The sequence below is a fragment of the Myotis daubentonii genome, chromosome 1, assembly GCF_963259705.1.
Source record: "Myotis daubentonii chromosome 1, mMyoDau2.1, whole genome shotgun sequence".
In the NCBI taxonomy this organism is placed as follows: Eukaryota; Metazoa; Chordata; class Mammalia; order Chiroptera; family Vespertilionidae; genus Myotis; species Myotis daubentonii.
The window spans coordinates 145,220,295-145,234,547 of NC_081840.1; the positions used below are offsets into that span (position 1 = coordinate 145,220,295).

At 39.8% G+C, this 14,253-nt stretch overlaps 1 protein-coding gene across 9 annotated transcripts in view; it reads left to right on the forward strand.

Annotated features, from left to right (window-relative positions):
* Positions 1-233: 233 nt before the first annotated feature.
* Positions 234-14,253, forward strand: part of TET2 (tet methylcytosine dioxygenase 2) — a 120,238-nt gene continuing 106,218 nt past the window's right edge. For 5 of the 9 annotated variants that reach the window (XM_059661549.1, XM_059661540.1, XM_059661557.1 and 2 more), the window contains exon 1: positions 235-560. The gene's annotated coding sequence lies outside the window, so the exon portion shown is untranslated. Of the gene's footprint in view, positions 561-14,253 lie in introns of all 9 variants that reach the window. The other 4 variants (XR_009448277.1, XM_059661564.1, XM_059661596.1 and 1 more) reach the window with 1 other exon arrangement.

A 14,253-nucleotide genomic window follows, 5' to 3' on the forward strand; every position in this document is an offset into this window, starting at 1 on the left:
TGGACCTTCCCCCGCGCCCTGCTCCCCCCGCTCCGCTCCCTGCACCGCGCGAGGGTCACCCGGCCAGGACCGCGCGCCCCAGTGTCCAGCCCCGGGTGCCGCGGCCTCGGTGCGTGCGCCCCGGCTTGGGGGTGACTGCTTGGGAGCCGGGGCAGCGGGCCCCAGGGCGGCGGCGGAGGCCGGGCCGAGGAGGCGGAATCCGGGCAGGGGGGGAGGGGGAGGGGAAGGAGGTGGAGAAGGAGGAGGAGGGGGCCGGCGGCGGTGCTGGAGCGGCGGCGGAGGAGGAGAGCTGGGCGGCCGCCGCCTCCCCGCGAGCGCCGCGCGCCCAGGCCCGGCTGGCATGCGAGTCACGTCCGCCCCCTCGGCGCGGCCGCCCCGAGACGCCAGCCCCGCCGAGTGATGAGAACAGACGTCAAACTGCCTTATGAATATTGATGCGGAGGCTAGGCTGCTTTCGTAGTGGAGCAGAAGGAAGCAAGATGGCTGCCCTTTAGGATTTGTTAGAAAGGAGACCCGACCGCGACTGCTGCCTGGCTCCGGGGCTGCGCGAGGAGAACGAGGTCAGAGCGCTTGCCTTTTGCCGCGAACCCCCCCTGCCCTCCCCCCTTCGCTTTCCCTCGGGCTCCCGGGGCCGGGGGCGCCAGCCCCGCAGTGTCACCCGCAAATACCAAGAGGGAAGAGGGAAGCTTCAACAAATTACTGGAGCCTCTTCAACATGGCTGACAAATATAGTTTTAATTCCCCTCCAGCCCCTTTAAACCTATAGTTCTGTGTCCTCGCCTCTCTCCTGCCCTGGCTGGGCCGCTCGGGACCCGGAAAAGTTACCTTTGTGACTCCGAGCAGCCGCTTCCCCGGCCTTTTAGCCCCGGGAAAGTGCTTTTTCTTGGCTTTCCTTTCTCAAAGAGTTCAGCTTTGGGGGCCACTACCTTTCCTTCTAGTCCTCCCACCCCCCTTCCTGCGGGTGAGTCCGAGGAGCCTCCGGTCTATCCCGACCCACCCCGGGAAGAGCACGGACCGGGGTTTTCGACCCTTTTATCGGCTGTCGCTCCGGGTCCGGGTCTGGGTCTGGGTTTGCATTCGCCTCTTCCACCCCGTGTCCCCTTTTGGGTGGGGGGGCGTACGGCGAATGTCACAGGGAGTGAAAGTGGAGTGCGCTAAGCGGGGTGTTGTTTTCCCCCCTGAAGTCCGCGCGATCTGTGAGTGGCGCCGAGTGAGAGAGGAGAGAATAGTTTCTGTGGTCCCCCCAGCAAGACCAGGACCCACTTTCTCCGGGCACACCAGCCCCGCGAGGGGCTGTGCCCTGCAGCCCGGGGCATGTGTGTAAGAGAATTCGTGTGCAGCCCTGTGCCCTGGCTTTGTGCTCCTCCCGACTCCGCTGCGCCGGGCTCCCCGGTAAGTGACAGGCAGACACAAAGGCAGGCGCAGGCCCGGGGAGGGGGCGGCCGGGAGGGGGAGCGCAGAGCTGGAGGACGGCAAGGTCAGGGGCGCCTAAAGAAACGAAACCCAATCCCAGCAAAGAAACGGAGAAGTAGAGAGCAGATTTTTTTTTTTTAAACAGTCCCGTCCAAATTTCTCTTTTTCTCTGGGCTGCTCTCTGTTCTTGGGTCTTTTATCTCTCTGCCTTTCTATATGGGCTTTTCTCTTCCTCTCCTCCTCCTCCTACACACACACACACACACACACACACACACACACACACACACACACACGTCGGATCTTGAATCTTTCACTGGGGCCGCTTGTCTGGTGTGATGAAGCTAACAGAGTTTCTATGGAGAGTTTTCTACCTATGGCAACATAAAAGGGTGGCCTGGCTAGACTCCCGGCAAGGTTCGTTATTAGCAGGCAGTTGCCCTCATGACAGACTTTTAATTGCATGGAGTTGATTCCCACCCTCTTCATCTAGTGTGCAGGAGCTGAAAGGAGAGTTATTGTTTTGCAGTTGTTGGCTTAAAATTTAATGACATATTTATACATTGGTTTGTCTAGGGAGTTGGATACATACATGAATGTAAAATCTCAAATCACATAGTGTAATTTTCCCTCTTCAATCAGGGTTAATGATGCCAGGTCCAAATCCAAAAATAATCGTCCACAAATGAGCTATGGTAAGAGTCAGGTTGTACCTTAGGGGGAGTTGAGATGTGTAAGGAAGAAGATATGGATTTCGTTTGGTTTAAGGTTGTGAATATTGTTGCCTGACTAATGAAAACATTATTTGCATTGTAATGGACACTTTGAAATACTGGGGAGAGTTATAGTCTTTTATTACATGTTTGTATGTGTGTTTCGTAATAGGTTTGAAATAGAATATAAATCTCAACATAGTAAATATTGATCGTCTTAGTGTCATTAAGCAGAGAGGTGTTGGTGAAGGATTGGAAAGTCAAGCTTAAGTTGATAAGACATGTATATGATTAAAAGATGGACAGAAGAAAAAGCACAATAGTAATAGACATTACTCCATAAATAAGATTTCTAAAACCATTTGTCCTCAGTAGTTCACTTTATAACTCTTTATATTTTGATCTCTGAAAAAGCAGTTAAGTGTACTTTCATCACTGATACTAGAGGTTATTTCACATGAACAAGGGAGAAGTATTACTCATCTCTGTGGAACAGAAATAGCTCATTCAGCTAGGTATTTCTCATAAAACATTAAAGAAAAAGCACAGGAACTTAGCATAAATGCTTACTGTTTGCTGAGTAAACTATGGTTAATTATTTCAGCAATTCTGAATTAAAAATAAATACAGTGGGGCCTTGACTTACGAGTTTAATTCGTCCCAAGACCAAGCTTGTTAAGGAGCTCGTTAACTCAAATTACTCTATCAACTCAATGCAAAAAAATCGGCGGAGAGACAGCTGGGGCACTCCTAAGTCAAGGCCCCACTGTAATTTCCTCTGCTAACAGACTAGCATCTAACTACTTTTGGGGGACTTTTCTTCAAATGTTGTGGTTTATACTGTTTTCAAGCTATTCAAATAATAACAGATATAGTATTTTCCACTCACACTGATAAAAGCGCTACCTAATTTTGGTTAATAATTTTGATTATGACCATGAAGGCTTTTTTTGTTCTATTATCAAATTTAGACTTTTTTTGTTATTTTACGAATCTTATTTGCATGCTGAAAATAGCTGCTAATTAATGTTTTATTAGAGCTTCAATGATTGTAAGGAGATGTGCATATAATTCACAATCTGAACACAAGTACCACCTTTTCATTTATTAAAAAAGACAAATTACTTGAATGAGTATGAAAAATACATAATAAAAAGCATAATCTCAGTTTTTCATTTATCTTGTTTGTGAGAGTTAGTACCACCTGGATCAAAAATTTCATAGCTAGAACTGTCTTGGGTAATTGAATTTTAGGGAAGTGATAGCAGACAAGCACAAGATAGATAGTTTTTCTTAAACTACAATATTGCAATAATTCTTCTTACTGAACTAATGGTTAATGAGAAATTACCTCAGAATGAGGGATGTTCCTTGCTTTGTTTAAATTCACACATTTACCAAACTCAACGCTTCCCTTAGATCTGGCATTGTGCTGATCTGTGCCAGGAGCCAGAGGATTGCTCTGATTCTGGTGCAGTGGCACAGGGGCCGAGCCCTAGACCTAGGCAGGTCAACATCACTTCCTGAACAAGTGAAATGCACCTGCCCAGGACCTGTTGTGACAGACTTCCAAAGTCCTGTTTGGGCTCTGGACTTGTATTAGGTAATAAAAACTGGAGTTAATGTTTTGGTTTCACTTGCTGAAGTTAGAATTTCTCTATCAATCTTTCCAAGGCTCCACCCATACACAATGCTGTGAGCCAAATGTCACCACTGAAATGTATTTCCTAACTTGCTGACCTCATTACAAAGCCCTTCTTATGATTCATTCACAGACACACCTTAGGCAGGAACTCTGTTTTGCTTCCTGCCCCAAATCCAAATGGGTCAATTCTTATGAGTTCTTATGAAATTACCTTGAAATGAAATGTCTTCAAAAGCTATAGATGTTTGATATTCTAGAATGTCCAATACTTAGAAATATTAGTTCTGCTTTTTTATGCTCTAATTGTTTCTAATACAGGTTCAACTGTTGCTGATGAATAGAATTTAATTGTCTTACCTAGCATCTCAAATTACTGGAGGGAGTTTTCTTTGTTTTATAAACAACCATATAGATTGTTGTACTGTAATTGTTTCCTATCAGGAGGACAGGCTAAAACTCTGGGCAGCAAACAGGGTGGGTTGGTTGGTTGGTTGGTTGGCTCATCAAAATAACATTTTTCTCAACTATTATGCCACCATTGCACATTAGTTCTTAAGAGTAGTAATTGCACCAAAGCCAGTAGCGGGAAACTATCTCACACGCCAACTTTATAATGGGAGTCTTAACTGTGGGAGACTCAGGTTGCCAAGTGGAGCTGGTGGTTATCTTGGAAACTTTGTTGAAGAACACAACCACACATGCTTTTGCCAAATATACAGTATTTCCTTGGTCTATATCTCCCATTTCTATTTTGACTCACTGCAGAAGCTCAGTGAATACTGTGACATAGTTTCAGGAGGTTATCCAGAACCTTTGTTGGTTTGGTGTATCGTAGGAGAGAAGACTTCCAGAAGGGGAGAGGGTGAAGTGAGCACTTGAATCATTGTACCTGCAAGCCAAAAATAATTGTATCTATGTACTTATGTCTAGCATTATTCTGATCCTACATTGTACATTGCTGAAAATCACTGACTTAAAATAGATATATAATCTTTTCTCATAAACTGAATTTTGGTTGCCTATTCCAAAATAGAAAATTTTATCAGCTTTGATGTATGCTTTTTCATTTTCATGAAATTCAGTTAAATGTGCCAGGCTTTAAGAAGTAGAAATAGAGAGTAGAAGGGTTTTCAATATTTTGTTTAAAAATAAATTCAGTGATATCAACTTATCTGCAGTCCTAAGAATTTAGAACTCAGTATTTTATACTTACTAAGGGTTGTTATCAAACTGACTTGAAATTAAGCTCAAAATAATCTGAAAATTCAATTAAGAGATGAATAAATTGGGATGAAGTGTTTTTGAAGGACAGGTTAGGAAATACAGTGAACTGGCTGCTTCACTAAAAATACTATAAGTGTTGCTTTTAAATTAGATTTGTATCTATTGAGATAGAGTATTAGATCTGACTTCTGTGTCTTTTTATTTATTTGCTAATAGAACCTAGTGGTATCCTACTCAGTCAAGATTTAATGAATGGGAGGGGAGTGGGGAGTGGTATAAAGGTGGTCAAAGAGTACAAACTTCCATTTGTAAGATGAATAGGTTCTGGGATGTAATGTATAGAATGGTCACTATAGTTAACAATACAGTATTGTATATTTGAAACTTGCCAAGAGAGTAGATCTTAAAAAGTTCTCACCATACACATGCACACAAATTGTAACTGTGAGGTGATGAATACAGTGGGGCCTTGACTTACGAGTGTCCCGACTAACGAGTTTTTTGAGATACCAGCTGTCTCTCTGCCGATTTTTTGCATTGAGTTGACAGAGTAATTTGAGTTAACGAGCTCCTTAACAAGCTCAGTCTTGGAACGAATTAAACTCATAAGTCAAGGCCCCACTGTATATTAACTAACTTTATTGTGGTAATCATTTTCATATATATGTCCTATATAAATAAAGAGCTAATATGCTAATTAGACCAGTTGGTGGAATGACCTTCTGGAACGACCTTCTGGAATGACCAGTGGGCCACAGGGCCAAGGGGGTGCTCGGCAGCTGGGCTGCGAGGGCTGAGCCCCTTGCATGAATTTCATGGATCCGGCCTCTAATATATATATCAATTCATTATAGTGTACACCTTAAACTTACACAATGTTATATATCTATTGCATCTCAATAAATACTGGGGGGGAAATTTAATGAATGACATAGAACCAGCAAAAAATAATATTATTTAATTAGAAAATGTGTAATGGTGATAATGGTAGTAATGATGGTGCTTTTTCCCTAACTATAACTTCTAAAGGTTATGGCGATTGCCTCATAAAATTCATCCACTCTCTGCATAGAGTTTAATGACTTTTAGTAAATTAATATTGGGATTACATATTCTTACTTATATTTTTTATTGAAATATTTATAGATTCATATGGAATTGTATGAAATAATACTAATTGGGCATGTGCTTTCCACTTTAATTTCTCCCGGTGATAACATTTTGCAAAACTGTACTATAATATCACTACCAGGATACTGACATTGATATAGTCTCCCAATCTTATTCAGATTTCCCCAGCTTTAACTTGTACATGTGTGTATGTGTATATTATTTCTATACAATTTTACCACATGGTCAGATGTTTTTAAACTTTTTTTCCTGAAACAGGAAAAGTTTAACACAGGTCTGTTCCATCAGTTATGTGATTGTGCTACATGCCTTATCAAAATGTGCTCAGAATGTTTGTTTGCTGAAATGGTTTGTTTTTTTGTGTGTTTTTTTGCATAAAATGTCTTTGTGTTCAAAATATTTTAAGTTGTGTTAATGATTTATGATATTATAAGTTATATTATTTGAGTCTCATCACAAATCTAGAGATAGGTGTTAGTATTATCCCCGTCCCAGGTGAGAAAACTGAAGCACAATTAGGTTAAATAACTTGCCCAAGTTCTTACAGCCAGTAGATGGCTTAGCTAAGATTTTATTTTAGGCAGCCTGTCTCTAGAACTCAGTTTTTTATTCACTGTGCAATACTACCTCATTATTATTAGTAATAAAAGTATAGCTATAATGTAGGCTACATAGGGGAAGTCATAAAAGAAGACTTAAAATGCATACAGTTGTCTATGCAAAAACTTCTATTTGAATATTCATAACAGCAATATTAATAATTATCAAAAATTATTGCCCATCAACTCATAAATACTTAAACTCTGGTATATTCACACAATGGGATATTATCGAGCAATAAAAAGGAATGAACTACTGATATATGCCATAACATAGGTGAACCTTGAAAGAAGTAAGAAAAGGCCACATATAGTATGATTCCACTGATATGAAATATCCAAAATAGGCAAATTTAAAGAGAGCAAAGGTAGACTAGTCATTGCTAGGGGCTTGGAATAGGGGAAAGGAGGACTGACTGCTAATTAATAAGGGTTTTCTTTTAGGGGTGATGAAATGTTCTATAACTAGATAGTATTGATTGCACAACTCTAAAAACTGTATTATCCATTTTAAAAGTGAACTTTATTTTAATGATATCAATAAAGTTATATATATGCATACCATTGACAAGATATGTGGCTTTCAGAAAGTATCTCATGTCTCCTGCAAAGAAATGTAGGTAGTTTGAATGTAACTCTATGAGGCTAAGCATATTATTCTAGAAATAGGATGCTGGTCAGCTCTAAGTAGTTGCCTTTCTCTGATGAATGAGAAGGATACCTAATTACACAATAGTTTACCATTGTGTTTAGTGGCAAACAGGAGCCTTTAGGATTTCTCTGAGATGATTCATTTGACAGGTGATAGGTTAGGTGACTAGGGGAACAGGGCTTAATATATAATTGCAAGAACCTTTCTCAAATATATTCAATTACTTAGGAATTTTCCAATTAACTCAGGGGATATAATCCAAATGTTGAAAGGAATGTCTATAAAAGTTGCCATTCTTTAAAAAAAAAATTTTATATATATATATTGATTTCTGAGAGGAAGTGAGAGAGAGTGAGAGTTAGAGAAACATCAATGATGATAGAGAATCATTGATCAGCTGCCTCCTATATGCCCCACACTGGGGATTGAGCCCACAACTTGGGCATGTGCCCTGACCAGGAATCAAACCTGGGACCCTTCAGTCCATAGGCCAACACTCTATCCACTGAGCCAAACCAGCTAGGGCAAAATTGCCATTCTTTATACTGCTGCCAAGTGTGTAGTGTAATCTAGAAATAAGGACAAATCCTAGTTGATTTTTTTGGTTTGTTTTTTAAAAAATATATTTTATTGATTTTTTTTACAGAGAGGAAGAGAGAGGGATAGAGAGTCAGAAACATCGATCAGCCGCCTCCTGCACACCCCCACTGGGGATGTGCCCGCAACCAAGGTACATGCCCTTGACCAGAACCGAACCTGGGACCTCTCAGTCCACAGGCCGATGCTCTATCCACTGAGCCAAACCAGTTAGGGCGATTGTGGGGCGCGGTTACAGTGTTTTGGCCAGGTTTAAGCCTCGGACTAATGAAAGGACAGGGTCCTCTCATTGCCACGTGCAAGTCCCAGCTGGAGGGCAGGGCCCTCCCAGCACAATGATAGCCAACGGCTGTGGTTGTAAGCTTGAACCTATGGTCCAAACACGTAGCCCCACATGCCTTGTGATAGAGGTTAGGTGCATGTAGTTGAGTAGGGTTGAGACTCACGAGAAGGCTGTAAACAATGTGATCACGCCCCTACCTTGCCTCCTGGCATGTGCTGTAAAAGAAAGACACAGCTTGTGGTCGCTGTCCATCAGAGGGGCAGCGTCCCGCCGAGACCCAGCTTTCATTCTCATGTCTAACTTTTCTAAGCCTTTCACCACCCCCAACCAGGCTGAGCTGGCCTGGCACATAAGGCGCCTGGGGCTGAGTATGCCATTTCTTGTCTATGCGAAAACAGAAGGGCACTGGAAGATACATAGAGCTGACTTCTAAATTTTGATCTTAGCTGTTTATATCTCCACTTACTATCATCGATCCACTTTTTAAATTAAAATGACAAAATATTTTATTTGGTTTAAGCAAAGAATTTTGTTTCTGTGTAGTGATACTGTAGTACATTATAGATGTAAAATAGGGTTGAGAAAGAAATTGCTCTGTAGCAGTCTTTGTGATGTCAAGACAAAGTAAGAAAAAGTTGGGTCAGGCCAGCCGTCCTGGCTCAGTGATATGAACCAGGAGGTTAAGGTTTGATTTCTGGTCAGGGCACTTGCCTAGATTGCCTACTCGACCCCCAGTAGGGGGCGTGCAGGAGGCAGCCATTCAATGAATCTCTCATTGATGTTTCTTTCTTTTTTTCTTACTGTCTAAAGTTTTGCATGTCTCCTTTTTCCCCAGTTGACCCCCTCCCCTTAGCCAATCCCCACCCTAGACAAGCCCCCACTGCCCCAGTGTCTGTGTCTATTGGTTATGCTGATGTTTCTATATCTCATTGTTGCTTCTCTCCCTCTTCCTTCTGCTCTGAAATCAATAAAAATATATTTTAAAAAAAAGTTAGGGTCAGAATGTTGATGCTCTCCATGGTTTGCTACATGTGGCCATAGTCTTTACAAACACCAACAATTTTTCAGACTTTTTTTTGCAAATTATTTATTATTATTATTATTATTACAGATTTATTAATGCTAAAATGAGTGCAGATTTTTAGGACTAGTGCCTATGAAATTAGGACACAGGGGGAATTACTCGGGGTTGATTTTTTGAATTTCTAACTTTATGTAATTCTAGATACCAGACATTCTTCTTGTTGAGCAATGCTTATCTCCCTTTTTCTGATGAGAATGTTGGATTGCTACCAATTGGGTCCCCTAGCTTGGGGCCATGAGTGATAACTGAGGTGGGGGAGATTCAATGATATGGAAGCATCTCACTTTAATAATGCATGCTTGTTATTCTACTCAAGGAAATGTCTTGGCTTCGTACAATTGCTGTGATCATTACTTTTTCAAGGAAGGGCTGTGGAAATGACCCAGAATTTGACTTTTTTAAGAGTATGATTATGACACTTACTTGTAGGTTTGTTATATATTCGTGACAGGCATAGACACTCATGTTAGAACCTCTAACCCATCAAGAAGTTGACATACTGATTATTATGGAAAGCAGTAGGTAGAATATAGGTCTGGTTCTCCTTATGGGAGAAACGAACAGCTTACTTGTATTTACCCATTCTTGTTTCTTTTAACATTTTGTGAACAACCTCAGCTGGCAATAGGTGTTTTTTTTTAAAAAAAACAACAAACAAACATATTTTTATTTATTTCAGAGAGGAAAGAAGGAGGAGAGAGAAATAGAAACATCAATGATGAGAGAGAATTGAACTGGTGATCTTTGGTCCTTGGGTCGTCGCTCAGCCACGGAGCCACACATAGCTGGGCTGACAATAAGTTTTTATACAAGTATCTCCACAATATTCAACAAGGAGTTCACTGGCTTTGAGTGTGGTACTTCATCTTGCTTTTTAAATGCACTTCTAAAATTATAATTTTTAAAACAAATTAGATATGTAGAAAATGGAATATTTTGATTTGTTGTGTATATTTCTGGCTTTATTCTTTATAAATAATTACTACATAAAAAAAAATAATTACTACAGAAGATACAATTGTTACCGGTGAGAGGAGGAGACCTCGGTTCTTGTCTTCTTAAAGAAAAGATTTCGATCAAGAGACAAAGTGTAAAAAAGCAAGAATTTATTGACCACAGCAAAAAATACACTTAGGCTGGGCTGCTTTGGCGCACAGGGAAGTCAGAGAATAGGGGGCCTTGGAGGTAAGTTCAGAGGGTGAGCCCGAGATGAGCTGCTGCTGTCCATTGCTCCCTGGTTGCAAGTGTCATGGGGTGCCTTAGAGGTTAGGGGACACGTGCCTGTGGGGGAAGATGAGGAGGAAGGGAATGGTACAGGCATGTCCCTGGAGGAAGTGTCTATTTGGACCTTCATTTTGGGTGTTTAGGGGAGGTCTTAGGGGCGGATTAATAGAATATTCATCAGCTTTATGCTGATGTACCATGATGATATTTAGTCTTTTTATTTGTCTGTGTTTGGGTATGGTTGTCAAATGGCACTTAATTGTATTTCTGTTATCTGTCTCTCTGAGTACTGAGATTTAAGCTATTTACCCTCTGGTTGGGAAGCAGAAATATATATATATTTCAGAGAGGAAGGGGGAGAGATAGAAACACCAATGATGAGAGAGAATCATTGATTGACTGCCTCCCACCCGATCAGGGATTAAGCCCTCAACCCAGGCATGTGCCCCCGACCAGAATCGAACCCTGTACCCTTCAGTCTGCAGGCCGACGCTCTGTCCACTGAGCCAAACCAACAAGGGTGCAAACCATTTACTCTAGGATTTACTAGGTGGTTGCAAACTGCTGTTTAGCTGTCTTGTCTTAGTTTCCCGATTCCACTTGTTCTGGCTTCTTACGATTCTATAACACAATATATTCAAAAGAAAACCACATGGCTGTGAATTTTTGCCGGTGGACTGCTCTCATTAGAAAGCAGAACCGTCTGTAATCAGGCACAGACAGAAGAGATCTCCCAATCAGGTATGCCATACATAGTATTGATATTTTTATTTGCTACTTTTATTACTTAGAGAATGTCATAGTTTCATGGATGCAGCAAAGTAATGATAATTTTAATTACTGTTGTCATGTCTAATTAGCTGTTGCTATAACCTGCCTTACCAAGTCACTTAATTTCTTGATAGAATATTAAATTTAGTTTCTATGTCCAGATTATACTATACTTTATATAGTACTTTAATGGGGACTATTCACTCAACTCTCAAGATGGTTTTTTTTTATTATAGTTTCCTCAAATTGGTATATATTTGTTTTTTGTCTTGCAATATAGAAGAAAATGGGCTTAAATAATGACAGTGAGCAGAGCGTACAACATGACCTATCTGTGAGTTATTTTCCTCGTGTTTTTTCTCCTGTCTGCATGAAGAAACGAGGGCGCCCATTAAAATTGCCTTAATTATTAGTTGTGCTACTTCCACAGTAAAGCACCAGAACCTGAAATAATGCAATGATATCACACCCTAATAGACAGTCTTGTTCCTATTAATTTACCTTTTAAATCTGTTTGTTCTTTCAGCACTTCTTCCATTTTTGTTTGAAGTCTCTTACTTTGAAGTTATAGAATTTTTATATTTGCCACTGGCTATAAAATTCAGCAATTTTATAAACTTTCATGATTTTTGCATGAGAAGGATTACTTTTAGACACTCCCTAATTGGTTTGGATGATTATTAGCTTTTTGTTTGTTTTACTGTATATTTCATAACAGAACAAGAAATCATTTCTGCAAATAAAGGGTCTGGTAGTTCATAAAATTAGAGTGAGAAATGAGAGGTTTCTCTTTGGAGCTGGTTGATTTTTTTTCTCGCCTTCTGATTACATGCGGTCACATCAGCATTGACACGTGGGTGCGCAGAGCATGGCAGCGCTATTTACAAACACCATCCTAGAATTCCAGAGGCTCTTATGTAACAGCTGAGAGAGTACAGGGCTTTGTGTCTCTGTGGGCAGAGGAGTCAAACAGTTTGATTCATAGTCCGGGAGCCCTTGTCTGGCTCTGACAGAGTCATGAACCAAAGATCAAGGTGTCTCGGTCAGGATTCACCCATCCAATAACCAGTTTTTCTACCAAAGCCTCAAAGGCTGATCTTTTTTTTTTTTTTTTTTTTTTAACTCCTGCAGCCAGCTATGCCAAACTTTTTTTTGTGATTTTGGAAAATGTGGGCAGATTGTACCTTAGTTCTGGTTGCAATTACGGTGCCACTGTGACTGTGTGAACTTGCCTGCTGCCCAGTCTCACAAAGCCTTCTCTAAAAAGTGTACTTTCATGTTTATAAGCATCTTCAGATGCAAGAAAATTCATAATCTGACTTGCTGAGCTAGACACTCTGACCACAGAACACGAGAGGAAAGGATCATTTGATCGCCCTCCGCCCACCTTCCCCCCTCCCTTCCCCTTTTTCAATTCCTCATCACCACATCTCCTCCAAATCCCCTCCATTTTTAATTTCACATCAAGACTTGGAGTTTAAAAAAGATTGATTGATTTATTATTCATTCATTTATTTATTTTTTAGGTATCCATACGTAGGGAATTGTTTTTCCTTTCCTTAGATTTATTTTAGGAGTTTTTCATTTATGTCTATCAATAAAAAGAAAGTCTTGAGTTAAAAAACACCAAGAATTTAAATGTCTAATCTTGTGTACCTGGTATATGTTTCCTGGTACTTTTCATTGTACATTATAAGGTGACTGGTTGGAATATTTAAAATATGAGAAAATTTTGAGTTCTATTTATATGGCATATTAGATGGGTGTCATAATTGATTATCCACAAATAGAACTCTTCTTGCCTAACAAAGAATTCAAATTAAATCATTGAAAAATAAACTGTAGTTGAGGAAAGAGTTGGCTTAGTTGAACTCTTCTTTCATGACCCTGTCAGAGCCAAGTTTGGCATAGCTGGCTGTAGGAGTTCAAAAAAAAAAAAAAATCAACTCTATATTAAGGGGCTTTGGTAGAAAAACTGGTTATTGGATGGGCGATTCCCGACCTAGACACCTTTGGTTCATGACCCTGTCAGAATATATACATTTTTAAAATTATACTGCCTTTCTCAAAAGAGGAAAGATCCGAATCTTTGAAAAGTGATACTATAAAGGAAGTGAATTCAACTTTTAAAAATGAAAGTTCTTTTTTTCTAAGAGATAAACCAAGCAACACATTTATTTTGTTTTTTAAGTAGTGTTTGGTATAAGAGAAATTTAGATCTGTAATAATTTAGAGATTATTTGTCCAAATCTATAATTCACATGTGAGGCTTAGAAATCAACTTTAAATATTACATTTCTTTAAATAAATTTAACTATTTAACATCAGAGTGTGTTCTCATTTGAAAGAAATTACCAAAAGAACCATTTAACCATTAATGAAATCTGAGGACGGACATTTTTTATTTCTGTTGCTGAGCAAAGATTCCTTATAGATTTGAAAAAAATATGACTTATTTAGTGTTTATCAGTTATAAGATACTGTATACTTCTGATACATTGAATTAAGATATGTTGGAAATAGATTATAGACTTAAAAAGATTCTTTTCATTGGCTTGTTTTATTTGCTTGCTTTTCATTATTTTGCTTGGAAGATGACATTTATCTTAATCACCCGAGGCCCAAATAGTCAAAGTCTGTGTGAGATTTCTTATGAGTAAACTTTTCTACCCTAAGCAAGGCTATGTCTTGAACCCTCTTGCTTTCACAAAAATCATCTATCCTATATTGGAACATTAATATTTTTTCTTCTTCTTATACCTTTGTTGGGTAATAAGTTAAATGTGGTTATAAGCCAAAAGTAGTCAGAATTTGACAAAGACGATTAAGTTAACACATTTCTAAGAAATGGTTTTAAATATCACTTTCATTTGACTATAGTTTCACTTGAAGTGGCAAACATGCAATAAAAATTGAT